Source organism: Lepisosteus platostomus, chromosome 22 (assembly GCF_059453375.1).
Source record: "Lepisosteus platostomus isolate fLepPlt1 chromosome 22, fLepPlt1.hap1, whole genome shotgun sequence".
Classification (NCBI taxonomy): Eukaryota; Metazoa; Chordata; class Actinopteri; order Semionotiformes; family Lepisosteidae; genus Lepisosteus; species Lepisosteus platostomus.
Window position 1 is genome coordinate 1,112,501 of NC_142632.1, and position 14,042 is coordinate 1,126,542.

A 14,042-nucleotide genomic window follows, 5' to 3' on the forward strand; every position below is an offset into this window, starting at 1 on the left:
GCTCTAAGGAAACTAATCCGATTAGACGTTACTTTGACTCATCTTTTTACGCTCAGTGCTGGATTGCTCAAACTCCAGCTAGGGTTAGGGTTAGCATTCCCACGCTACTTAGACACTTTGTTTACGCTCAGTGCTGGATTTTGGGAACTTCAGGACGAGTGGGAATTTTCTCCTATCTGTCCATTCTGTTTTGTTTTGGAGACTCTTGGCTGCCTGTGTTGTTCAGTGCAGCCAGCGTGAAGGAAACATTTTCCAAAACTGTGTCAGCTCAAAAGTTGTAAGAAAACCTCTCCAGCTGCTTTAACTCTCTTCATTATTGTCATTTAATGTGACACTCGATGTATAACTGGAGCCTCACATATGCAAATGGTGAGGCTCCAGTTCGACACCCAGTTCGACACCACTTTACAGTATATGACAAAAGCATGGCAGACTGTGCCGGACCGGCAGATAACTTCCGCTTATTTTTACCATATTAAACATTGGAAATCCAACCACTTGCATTTGTGACACTTGATTTTGGCTCCACCTAAGACACTCTTAAAACTTCAAACACTTTTCTCTTCTCCCGCAACACTCTTGTCTGTCGGCACTATGTGGCAGCGTTGCATGACAACCCATCTCATCACGGAAAGGCACCTAACAGCTTTGGTAAGAGAGTAGAATTACCTGAAGAACTGCTTTCCATGGAAGCAGGACCAAGCGATGTAGCATTTTTATAGTACCAGGAAAGGAGAAGCAGCACTTCGCCTTTGCCGCACAGGCACAAGGCGACATGTGGCAGACGCCGTAGTCGGCAGGATTCGAACCTGAGCGGGGAGTCCCCATAGGATTTCAAGTCCATCGCCTTAACTACTCGGCCACGACTACAGCAAACTCACCGCCACCGCATTCCTCCTATAATCAAACACGGACTGCGAGGTGGCTGCGGAAACCTTTTTAAAGTTGGTCTTCGTTAAAAAAAATACCTTTCACAAGATTCGTGCCGGCAGACAGACACGCCTCAGAGGGTTTAAGGCTGGCTTCACGTTCAAATGGTAAAGTCCCCCAGTCCGGATGTCAAAATGCAACTTTGGCAGACAGAAAAAACATCAACAAACCAAAAATGTGGACAAGGATTTTACAAGCTGCACCACACTGCACTTTCAAAAGCATTTACATTCGTGTTAGACGCAGGAATTGCCTTTGATTTGCGCGCTTACGAACGCCATGGAAAACGAAACAAAACTAAAGCCCTCAGCTCCTACACTTGATTATAATGCCGTTACGTGTCGAAGCAGGAATTTACGTCATCCTACCACTGCAACACGGGGAATAGAGGGAAATGAGCACACGCTACGTACGTCTCAATCACGCCCTAGAGTCATAAGGCGCATTGAAGGGTGCACCCCCATCATTAATCTTTGCGCATCTGTGCAAGGTAAACTCTGGAGCAGTCTCTGAAACGGCTCAAAGGAAACACGTGATTAATTCCATGTGCATCTGGGGTTCATTTCTTATTTACATTTAATTCAAGGGAAAGGCTTGGGTCAGTTTCAGACGGCCTCCAACAGCGAGATTCAAGCGCCCCACCTTCAGCCCAATCTGCGCCACCAGAACGCCAACGGCTCCTCTGGTCTTTGGGGTGCAGTTGTGACCCCGTAACCTAAAGTGTTGGTGGCAGACAAATGGAGACTAACAGGTGATGTCCTAGGACATTACTACATTGTGACACTCGGTGGGGATGGTGACCATTGCTTGGAAAAGAGTGCGAGGCCCCTTTAGAAAAACATTTTGTTAACAGGCATTCTGCCTCAGCCTAAACACCTATAGCTTGCAAAGCGCATGCTATTAGACAGGCACCTCTGCAAGACCTTAAGAGTCTCTTAAACTAGTGATCGTAAGGTGTTCCCAATGGGCGATGTTTGGCTTTCAAATCATCTCTCTGTGGAAGCGCCGCGATGCAGCTGTTTAAGGCTTAGAAGCAGCTGACTGTTTCACTACCTAGCTGATCACTGTCAGTCAGGGAGCTCAGAGGTGAAAAGCCTGTCTGAGAGACAATTCGCCGTCGATCAGTTCAATATGTTCCGTACCAGCTCGGCGCACCTGAGATCATCTTGGTAGCCGTGTAGCTCAGATGAGTGAGAGCGTGTGTGTGTGTACCACCGTGATTGGATGCCAGTCCTTCTCAGGTCACAGTAAACCTTCTGCTGCCTAACTTTCCCCAGTGTGCCCCAGTGGCCTAATGGATAAGGCACTGGCCTCCTAAGCCAGGGATTGTGGGTTTGAGTCCCATCTGGGGTGCTCCTGTCCCATTTTGAGCGTACAAATGTCCTTGTGATTTGCAAAGCTACAACCCCACCTTACTCAGTGAGCGTCTCTGCTTTTCTCTCACATACAGTTGGGAGAAAAACTTTTGTAAACAGCCCTTCGGAATGATGTGGATTTCTGCATGAATGGCTCCTAACATGTGATCTTATCTTTATCTAAGTCATAATAATTAATAAAGAGAGTCTGATTTCACAAACAACACACGCCCAACATTTGACATTGCTGTTTCTTTATTGACCAAATGGTTTAAACAATCAAGGTCATTGATGGAAAAAGTACGTGAACCCTTATATTAAGGAGCTAGTGGAACCTCCTTTATGACAAAAACCTCAACCCCTACTTTCTGTAGCGGCTGGTCAGACCTGAGCAGCGGTTAGGAGGTATTTTGGCCTATTCCTCTATGAAAAACTGTTTCAGTCATGTATATTTTTGGGATGTCTTGCGCTGAACGGCCTGCTTCAGATCACGCCACAGTACTTCAATGGGATTGGGGTCAGGACTCTTACTTGGCCATCCCAAAATACGGAATTTCTTCTGTTTCAGCCACTCTGTTGTTGATGTACTCCTTTGTTTTTGTCATGCTGCATGACCCAGCGTCTTTCAAATTTTAGATCACAGGCAGACACCCTGACATTCTGCTGTAGATTTTCCTGATACATCTTGGAATTCATCGGTCCCTCGATGATTGCAAGCCGTACAGCCTCCGCCATGCTTCCCAGGTGGGATGAGGTTTTGGAGTTGGTATGCAGTGTTTTGTTATCTCCAAACATAAGGCTGTGCACATTTACCAACAAGTTCAACTTTTGTCACGTCTGTCCACAGAACATTGTTCCAGGAGTTGCTGTGGAACATCCATGTGGTCTTTAGCAAACTTGAGAGGGGCAGTGGTGTTTTTTTTTGGGGGGAGAGCAGTGGTTTCCTCCATGGTGACCTCGCATGATCACCACTCCTGTTCAGATTTCTTCTTATGGTGGACTCATAAACACAGACATAAGACAAAGTCAACCACCTGTTCGCTAGATCCCATCCCCACTCAGCTAGTCAAAGATTCCCTCGAAGGACTGGCAGGACCTATAATTAGTATGATGAATGCATCGCTTGCGTCAGGCGTTGTACCTGATCAATTTAAGGTAGCGGTTGTTAGACCGCTCCTTAAGAAGTCAAATTTGGATCCACAAGTTCTTAACAACTACAGGCCTGTCTCAAAGGTCCCATTTCAATCTAAAAGTCTTGGGAGAATAGTTGTTGCCCAACGTCAATCGTATCTGGATTCAAATAATATACTTGAGAAATTTCAGTCTGGTTTCTGAAACTGCATTAACGAGAGTCGTAAATGATATTCTCTTAGCTACTGATGTGGGGAATGCAACAGTGCTTGTGCTTCTAGATCTTAGAGCTGCCTTTGACACGGTTGACCTCTCTGTTTTGTTACACAGGCTTGAGTTTGAGGTTGGCTTATCTGGAACCGTCCTTCAGTGGTTTACTTCACATTTTACTCATCGTTTTCATTATGTTCAAATATCTAATAATTGTACTGCTTCATCAATGTCACCAGTTCAATTTGGGGTACCAGAAGATCAGTGCTGGGACCAATATTGCTCTCTCTCTCTACATGCTGCTGCTAGGTAGGATAATATGAAAAAATAATATGAACTTTCATTCATATGCTGATGACACTCAAATAAACATTTTGTTTACACCAAACGACAACTCTTCTATTATCAGTTTAGTTAAATGCATTAAGGAAGGAAATACTTGGATGTGTGAAAACTTTTTGTTACTCAACTCTGAGAAAAATGAGGATCTGTTGATCGGAGGCAACAATACTGATAGGACTACTATAACTTCAGCACTTAACTCAGAGGATTTAAACATTTGCCTCAAAGAGACAGCACGTAACCTAGGCGGCATATTAGACACAAGGCTCTTAACAACTTGCATTGTTAAGTGCCTTGGGACAACCTTGTTGTGAAAGGCGCTATATAGAAATACATTGATTTGAATTGAATTGACAATGTAAAATGCTGTGTGTGTTGTTTGTTAAACAAGACTGTCTTTATTTATCAAAAAATAAAAGGAATTTGCTAGGAATGCAAACGTTAGGTTGCGCTTCTTCATGCTGCATCGTCGGCATGAGTGGAGCTTTTTAAACGTCTGTACTTACTGTGCCCCATAAGAAATCGTTTGTCCCCGTTCAAAAGACATTGTGCGATGTCCTGCAGTGTTCGCAAAGCAAACCTTTGACAGTTTGAAAAGAGGAATTTATTCTGCTTCCTGTGCGTGCAGTAGTTACAAAGTTGAACGTCTTTACACGATTTGCTGCAGTTTTCAGTGGGCGGGCTTTGTCAGATGGCTTGGAAAAACGCACTGTGTTTCGGCTCGGGAAACATCATGAGCAGTGTCCTGCATGTTTTCTGTGTATAGCTGTCTTTTAACGCATACAGAATTCATTCGAAATCATTGATTTCTCCAATTAACAAGGGTCCCTTTTTGAACCTGCGAGAAGCATTCTTTCAATGTAACAGATTTACTCCGGGGAAAGCCAGCATGACATTGAGAGTAGCTCAAGCTTTCAGCACCCGTATCGGACTGCGTGTATGCAGACACCGCTCAGAATCCCCTGTAAGATTCTCCCTCAATTCCGTTTTTCAGTGCTTTAGCTCTTTCAAAAGGCTTCGCTTTGCTAGTCACAATCCAAGGCTCATGACAGCATTTGAAAACATTCGCCACTGCGTTGGCCGGGAATCAAACCCGGGTCAACTGCTTGGAAGGCAGCTATGCTCACCACTATACCACCAACGCACACCCACAGGAAGCCTGCAGGACACCACCAGAGAATGCTTTTTTTAATTTTTTTTTTATTAAACATAGAATTTACAAATACAAATACAACAAGAGGATCGGAGTCATGTACAAGAGAAAAAAAACGCAGCAGAAAAAAGCATTTAACTACCAGAGGTAATTAAGTAATTATGTGATCAAATTGTATATTTTACACGTATCATATTTTCCTTGCTTTAATATTTCTCAATTATTTATAAACTTTAGTTTCAACATGCATGCGTTTCCTGTAAAAAATAAAACTCAGCACACAGTTTTTCTTTTAACAACATTTCGAGTACCTCTGGCATTCATGAAAAAGACATACACAAAAGCAAATAACTAACTCTAAGACTGTCTAAACTATTGAGTTTTTCAAAGAACCAGAACTATAACAGTCCTTAACACTTAACTACACCATTCCAAACTAACACTAAAGAAACACTAGTATATACTGGTATAACAAATATAACCAAACATAATCATTAACTGAGCAGTCACTTGGAGCAAATCTCCTTCCCGTCCACAAAGGCCCTCGCTCCCACAAAGTAGGCTCTCCTCCCCTCTCTTCTGGCAGCTTCAACCTGGGGCCACAGCTGGTTCCTGGTGCTCCTGTCCGCGGCAGACAGGTCCTCTGCAAACCTCAGTTTGTTCCCATTCAAATACTCATTCCCCCTCGCCGCTCGCCACAGCATGTCCCTCGCCGTCCTCTTGGTGAACTGTATTATAATCGATCTGGGGCGCACTTGCTCAGACATGTTCGCTCTCCCGAGCCTGTGAACAAAGTCAAAGGCCGATATTACGTCCTCCTGGTCCGGCAGGGTCCTTTTACAGATACCCTTCACTGTTGCAACAAGGTCCTTATCACGTTCCTCTTTAACTCCAAATAATTTTAAATTCCATCATCGACGGTATCTATCTACATCGTTCACTTTCAATTCAAGTTCTTTAATATGCTTTTCTTGTTTGGTATTTACTTGTTTAAGAACTTTTACTTCACTCTTTAAGTCTTCAACCTCTTTAAACACACAGTCCATGGACTTTTTAAGACTTTCGATTGCGACTGTATTAGATCAAATCATTTCCTTCAGCTCACCCATGCTCTGTGCCATCATGTTGAAGATGTTGGTCTGGAGCTCCTCCAGCGTCAGCTCGCCCCTTCCTCTCTTGGCTGCCGGGGTTTTCACAGGTGTGCTGGGCAGGGACTCCGGCTCTTCCTCTGGCAGCTGAGTCTCACTTGAGCGCATCTCAAGCACTCTTTCCACGTCCCCTCCAGCTGCTTCACTTTTCCCTTTAGTTGCCATCAATTTTCTTGTAGTGCTATACATATACGATTGAGGTTTCTTAGACTTCTCCTTCGAAGACCCAGCACTCTCTTTTCTTTTCCCAGTGTTACTCATATCGAAATTCTTAAACCTAAAAAAAATCGTTTTTTTTTCTTTCAATTATAACTGAAGTTTAAACAAGTAGTGTTAAGTCCTTATTTTTCTGTAGTCAAAAAAAGCAAAAATTAACATTCAGGTCATGAAAAACTCAAAAAAAATCCTCAACCACTAAACTTTACCTCCCACCTGAGCGCCATCTTGAACGCCCCTACCACCAGAGAATGCTCACGATTTCGGAAGCTGTCTCCGGGACGTGCTGATTCCACACATCCTGAATAAATCATGATATTGTTAGTTGCTGTAGCTAGACGTTCAAATGAGTTTCATGGCCAGATGGACTGTTTCCTCCAGCGGTATAGTATTGCAGTGAGACAGCACGATGCCTGCAAGACTATGTCACGCTAAACGCCACAGATTGTGTTTGTCCGTTCATGTCAGTTGTCCTGCAGCCACGGGAAGTGGGACACAAACATGCCGCAATGCTTTCAAGACGTTAGGATTTGTTTGTGCAACATCCGAGAAGAGTACTTGTGGCTTGAATGTGAACTGTACGTGCCCGCCCCCTTTCCTCTGTAGTGCATGAGTTCCTCCCGGCATGCCCTTCGTCATTGTTCTGTCATCTTGTATTTAAAGGGTTGTATTTCTGCTGCTGAAAAGAATCAACGGGTTTCTTTGTTCCCAACGGAGCCCTTGTCTGTCATGAAATTCTTCAAAACCTCAAGCTAGAAGAAGACGACAAATATGAAGCGTTACAGCAACGACATGCCATGAGACGATTGATAACGATTTCCATAGGATCCCCGCGGTTGCCTGGCAACCGTCAGCTTTGCGCAGTGGCAGTATCGTAGCCTGTGAGGTTTAGCCGAGGCGGGATTATTGCTAGTTGAAAACTTTTCCCAATACCCCGCTTCCGCCGGTTTGCAATACAATCGGCGAAAGCAATTTTTGACAGTCTCGTTAGAGACTGAGCAAGGTGTTTAAAGACAGATTTGGTCATGGTGACATCATGGTAGAAAGAAGCGAGCTTGTTCCCAGTGGGCATTGATTCGTCGAATATACGTATATTTACGGTGAAATTATGGCTATACGTATATATACGTCGCCTCGAAGTATAATCAACGTCGAATTGCAACCGTAAAATTGACGACATTAACAAACGCATATATAACGTCGAAAACACATCTAACACAGTGCCTGAGGCTTTTTACTGTATGTATCGTGTGTGCCGCAACTAGGAGTATACGGCACTCTGCACAGTGTACGAAGTAAATTATTTTCGCAGCAAATAATTTACACGTGTATAATAAATATAGTAAATATAATAAATTAATTACTGCGAAAATAATTTACTTTGTACACTGTGCAGAGTGCCGTATACTCCTAATTGCGGCACACACGATACATACAGTAAAAAGCCTCAGGCACTGTGTTAGATGTTTTTTCGACGTTATATATGCGTTTATTCATGTCGTCGATTTTACGGTTGCAATTCGACGTTGATTATACGTCGAGGCGACGTATATATACGTATAGCCGTAATTTCGCCGAATCAATGCCCACAGCTTGGCATACAAGGGTTTTGCTGAGGGGGTCTTGCCACCTGCCTGAAAAAAAACAGTAAAATGTTTGAGTGCCTATAGAGTTTCTATTTTTATTTTCTTGACAAAAGTCCCCCATCAGTGCGCGGTGCCCGAGGAAAAATCTGTAGGGGGGCGTCTGAAATTCTGAGGGGGGAGTGATATTTCGGTTGAAACGGAGCTGTACGGTGCAGCTACCCAAATGAAATCTCGCAGCTATGCCATTGATTAGTGCTTCATGATAGAAGATAACGACTAGCAATCTGGTATTTGCGATGAAGTTCAGTTTCACATTTTTCGTCACTCTCAAGGTTTGTATTGCCTGGAGCGAAAAGTACCATAAGCGTTCATTTTTGCAGCTACATGGACGTTCTGAATCGTTAAGAAAAAAATGTTGTAAAACCAACAGAAAGCACAGACTGCTATAACTAGTCCTAGTTATATAACGATTTTAAGTATAATGATAAACTACTGCAAGGAATCGGTCCACCTGAGCAAACAGGATCGTAATGTTGACACTCAATAATATGTGCAGTTCCTGGACGGATAGCCCTCCTGCCCATCAAACAGACTGAGTGACTGTTCGTGTCATTTAGTGTTGTCTGACCATTGACAAAGTACAACTATTTTTTTAGGGTGCAAATTAAGTTAGGTAAAACTTTTTGCCCAAAACTGAAGGGGCGACATTCCCCCCTCCCCCCGTGATGCCAGGCCTGTCCCCATCCTATTCCATAATGTCATTATATATAATACCATACAACAGTGACCGATCCTTACTTATTGCATGCGTTAAAATTGCACATCAGCTCATAGCAGCGATGTATTATCAATGTTAAATTTCAACCATAATATCGACAACATTAATAAACGCATACGTTGAGAAAATATCGAACCCAGCATATTTTCCGGTTATATACCACAATGCATTGCTAGTATTCGTTGGTCACCATTTTGGACACGTTTTTCAAACGTAGAAGTATATCCGAAAATATCTCAGCAATCCTCTTTTGACGAGTAAGTATGAACAATAATAATACTATCTGAATACATACAGATCTTTCTTAATATTATTTTGATTAAAATAGTATGTGAATAAGCAAAAAAATGGCACATAATATAGTGTGAATGGGGAAGATGACACAAAATTGTTTTGCCGTTTCTCTTATTCTTATTCTATGTTGTACTTTCAAACTTTGGGTACTCTTTAATTAGGACAGACTTTATTGCTCAACTGCTATGATGCAAGCCAAATTCTATACATTTATTTCAGCTTTGAGCTTAGTAAACCGTTCATTTTTTAGATTATACTAAAGAAGATATTAATCATCATTTATTTGGGAAGTAATATTATATAATTTTCTCCTAGCTGCAGTGCTGAAGTCCCACCCTACATCAACAGAAAAAGAAATAAAGGAGCACGCAATGTGTTACTTGAAGAATGCATATGCAAGGCAGGGGGCCAAGAGATCTGGACTCTGAAAATAATAGGTTTTTGGTTCTAACTGTTAGGACAATTAGACAGGGTTTGCAAATAGTGGACAAAAATCGTCTTAACTTCCATTGTAATATTTTATATTTTATGTAATATTTTTTTCTTGGAAATATAGAAGTTGTACATTTTAAAATGTATATTTGAATCAAAATGTGGTTTTGAGTTAGTGTGTTAATGTAATTAGTTTTGTGTTTGTCATTACTATACTGTATATTGCCATGTTACCAGAATTTGTAGCTGAAGTTTAAGACTAGTTGTGTTTTTATGATTATTGCCCATATGTTGATTGTTGATTGATTGTATACAATGTATAATTTGAAATACATATGTTTCAGGTGTGAATGTGTATTTTCAGAATACATTTCTAAACCTAATCATTGGCTTGTTTTACTTGTTTCTACACCTATAAAATCTATCTTTGATGTATAATAGACCTCTACCCATATACGTATAATAGACCTCTAATGTTATCCGTATAATAGACCTCTAACCATATACGTATAATAGACCTCTAAAGTTATACGTATAATAGACCTCTAACCATATACGTATAATAGACCTCTAAAGTTATCCGGAACTCCAACCATATATGTATAATAGTCCTCTAAATTTATCCGTATAATAGAACTCCAACCATTTATGTATAATGAACGTCTAAATATAGACGTATAATTGACGTTTAACTTTAGACGTATATTAGAATTTCATTCTAGACGAATTGTAGACCACATTTAGACGTCTAAGATATGCGTTTAATGGACGTATATTATACGTCTTTTGCCCAATGGGTTACATCTCAACAGAAACGCTCTTTAGCTCTTTCAGCGTTATGCAGAGAACATCGTCTGTCGAGATCACTTTTGAGTCAGCGCGAAACGCCGTGTGCTGTCAGTTTGATTTCATATTGCTCGTAGCGGCGCCCGGCTTTTGTCTGTCAAACGTTAGGTTGCGCTTCTTCATGCTGCATCGTCGGCATGAGTGGAGCTTTATAAACGTCTGTACTTACTGCGCCCCATAAGAAATCGTTTGTCCCCGTTCAAAAGAGATTGTGCGATGTCCTGCAGCAAACCTTTGACAGTTTGAAAAGAGGAATTTATTCTGCTTCCTGTGCGTGCAGTAGTTACAAAGTTGAACGCCTTTACACGATCTGCTGCAGTTTTCAGTGGGCGGGCTTTGTCAAATGGCTTGGAAAAACGCACTGTGTTTCGGCTCGGGAAACATCATGAGCAGTGTCCTGCATGTTTTCTGTGTATAGCTGTCTTTTAACGCATACAGAATTCATTCGAAATCATTGATTTCTCCAATTAACAAGGGTCCCTTAAAGGATGAGTCAAAGTAACGTCTAATCGGATTAGTTTCCTTAGAGCTGGTTCAGAGTTTGCTCAAGAGTTTACCTTTCACAGATGCGCAAAGAAGAATGTTGGGGGTGCACGCTTCAAGGCGCCTTACAGCTGTAGGGAGTGATTCGAGACGATTCGTGGCGTGTGCTCGTTCCCATATTCCGTACGACCCGGGGTGCAGTGCTAGGATGATGTACAATACCGCTTGGGCACGTAACAGCGTTATATGCAAGTGCGGGACTTGAGGGTTTTCGTTTGTTCGTTTTGTTTTGCTCTGCTTTGCTTTGTTTTGCTTTCCATCGCGTTGGTAAGAGCGTAAATAAAAAGGCGATTCCTGTGTCTACCACTAATGTAAGAGCTATTTCAAGTGCGACGTGGTGCGGCTTTTCAAATGCTTGTGGGCATTTCTCTGTTGTTGATTCTTTTTTTGTGTGTAACAAAGTGGCATTTTCATGTCCGGACGGGGAGACTTTATCATTCCTACATGAAGCCACCCTTAAGTCCTCTGAGGCGTGTCTGTCTGCAAGGCTTGTATTTTGGAAATGTTTTTTTGAAACGGAGAACGACTTTGAAATAGGCTTCCGCCGGCGCCTCGCGATCCAGGTAAGATTGTAGCAAGAACGCAGCGGCGGCGGGGCTTGCTGTAGTCGTGGCCGAGTGGTTAAGGCGATGGACTAGAAATCCATTGGGGTCTCCCCGCACAGGTTCCAATCCTGCCGACTACGTTGTCCGCCTTCAGTCGGTGTGTTTCGGCACAAGCAAAGAAGCGCGCCTCTTTGCTGTTCCTGGTGGTTTTAAAACGCCCAATCGCTTGTACCCGCTGCCTTGGAAATAAGTTCTTCAGCGTCCGCAAATGGCATTTTGCAGCTGGAAGCAGATGTCGACGCGTTTTGCACAGAGCACCAAAAAAGTGTCTTTTTTGAAGGCCCAGGCACTGAGCATTGGTGGTTCAGTGGTAGAATTCTCGCCTGCCACGCGGGAGGCTCGGGTTCGATTCCCGGCCAATGCAGTGGCTTTTGCAGCGAGCGGCTCCATCACTTGCATCCCCTTGGAACTCGCAACTGAAAACCCACTGAAGCTAAGCAGGTGTGAGCCAGGTCAGTACCTGGATGAGGATGAGCTACAGGGAAAAACAAAGCTTCCAGCTGGAAGCGGTGTTAATGGTGCCGGCGGGGGGGCGCTCACCCTGAGGTCTGTGCGGGTCCCAATGCCCCAGTATAGTGACGGAGACGCTGTGTTGTAAAAGGGCGCTGAATTTTGGATGAGATGTAAAACCGAGGTCACAGCGCTCTGTGGTCATTCAAAATGACCACCAAAACCTTTGACAAAAGCTCTTGGTAATTGATGGTCTTCAATAATGCTTCTCCTTTAGGTACATTTTAAATCAGCTGAAAAATGCTGTGAAATGGGGGGGCACTTCAGGCCAGTGTAGGATTTGGGTTACAAGAACCATGAAACTGCACGAGAAAGCCCGTACACTGAATTACACGGCTTTCTATTCAAAGGAGGACAAAAGAAATTCCCTGAGTTTGATTTTTTGCAGCACAGAGAGGAGCACTGTCGTGAGGCCGGTTAGCTCAGTTGGTTAGAGCGTGGTGCTAATAACGCCAAGGTCGCGGGTTTGAGCCCTGTACGGGCCAGGTCTAGGTCCAGGTCCCTGTTTGTGAAACAGGCAAATGACTGTCTCAGGGGCCCATTCCTCATTCTCAAGACACATGTATGCAGTATGTACACCGTGCATTGAGCAATAGGGACTGAATACACCACAGGTAAGGTTAGAAGTCATTCTGAGGTGCCACATGTGAGGGATACAGCTAGGCATCCGAAATGTAGGGATTGAGACCCTTCATGAGTACTGCATCCTTTGAGACAGACCCGTGCATGTTAAACAAATGATCATTTCTTTCGGCATTAGGGACTAAATATACTAAACATATGATGCTAAAATGTTATTTTCACATATATTAATGTAATAAATGATTGCTTATGCTTTATAAACAAATCTAATTAAAATAAAACATTAAGTTTTGTATTTATCTTGTACCATAGAACATGATTTTCTTTGTATTTCAAGCCCACCAAGTGTCCAAATGACGCACTACATGATATAAGGAAGATTATCACATGCATATCGGTATTATCTTTCTTATGAAAATGCATTCCTTTCATTACCTTTTACTTTTTAAAATGAACTCAAATTGAGTATAATGTAATAATTTAAGTAGAATAGATTCTAATAATATAATGATCCAGTGTTTTGCACTACTTCACTGCTTCACTGCTCTATGCCATCTGGAAATAAATCCTCAGACTGCTTACTGCCCTGGGCATGTACCAATAAATTAAAGGAGCACATCTGTTTATCACTGCGTTGAAGCAGGAGACACACAGTCTCTGCAAACACATCCTAGATACAGTGTTCCAGCACCTTTGACCTCATCCAGAATGTATCATTTCTCGAAAGGGATTGCTGTCCGAATGCACATCTGAATCCCAAACAGAATCTCTAGTAAAATACGATCATTTGTGAAACAGGCAAATGACTGTCTCAGGGGCCCATTCCTCATTGTCAGACACATGTATGGAATGCTTTCACCGTGCATTGAGCAATAGGGATTAAAAACACCGCAGGTAAGGTTAGATGTCATGTTCTATGATCATTTCTTTCAGCATTAGGGACTAAATATACTAAACGTATGATGCTAAAATGTTATTTTCACATATATTAATGTAATAAATGATTGCTTATGCTTTATAAACAAATCTAATTAAAATAAAAGCTTAAGTTTTGTATTTATCTTGTACCATAGAACATGATTTGCTTTGTATTTCAAGCCCACAAAGTGTCCAAATGTTCTATGATCATTTCTTTCAGCATTAGGGACTAAATATACCAAACGTATGATGCTAAAATCCTGAAAAAAGGATGTGCTCCATCTCGTCAGTAGATTGGATTCCAAAACTGATTTGGGTCAATATACATTACCTTTGAAATTAAAGTACAGTCTACTGTAGGGAACCATCAACTTAGAAAGCATTGGCCTTCCCTGGGGGTCAGGTAGGTGCAAAAGATAAACCTTTATCCTATCTTTATCTTAAGATAAGTGGCCAAGCAGTA

The 14,042-nt window shown here is 42.2% G+C and overlaps 5 non-coding genes across 5 annotated transcripts; 3 read left to right on the forward strand and 2 right to left on the reverse strand.

Moving 5' to 3' along the window:
- Nucleotides 1–788: 788 nt before the first annotated feature.
- Nucleotides 789–870, reverse strand: trnas-uga (transfer RNA serine (anticodon UGA)). The gene has a single exon. It is a non-coding gene; the product is annotated as a tRNA-Ser (tRNA).
- A 1,340-nt stretch (nt 871–2,210) lies between these two features.
- On the forward strand, nt 2,211–2,283 carry trnar-ccu (transfer RNA arginine (anticodon CCU)). Its single transcript has one exon. It is a non-coding gene; the product is annotated as a tRNA-Arg (tRNA).
- A 2,757-nt stretch (nt 2,284–5,040) lies between these two features.
- trnag-ucc (transfer RNA glycine (anticodon UCC)) lies at nt 5,041–5,112 on the reverse strand. The gene has a single exon. It is a non-coding gene; the product is annotated as a tRNA-Gly (tRNA).
- A 2,225-nt stretch (nt 5,113–7,337) lies between these two features.
- LOC148642637 (U4 spliceosomal RNA) lies at nt 7,338–7,479 on the forward strand. The gene has a single exon (XR_015929449.1). It is a non-coding gene; the product is annotated as a U4 spliceosomal RNA (small nuclear RNA).
- Nucleotides 7,480–11,862: 4,383 nt separating this feature from the next.
- Nucleotides 11,863–11,933, forward strand: trnag-gcc (transfer RNA glycine (anticodon GCC)). The gene has a single exon. It is a non-coding gene; the product is annotated as a tRNA-Gly (tRNA).
- Nucleotides 11,934–14,042: the final 2,109 nt, after the last annotated feature.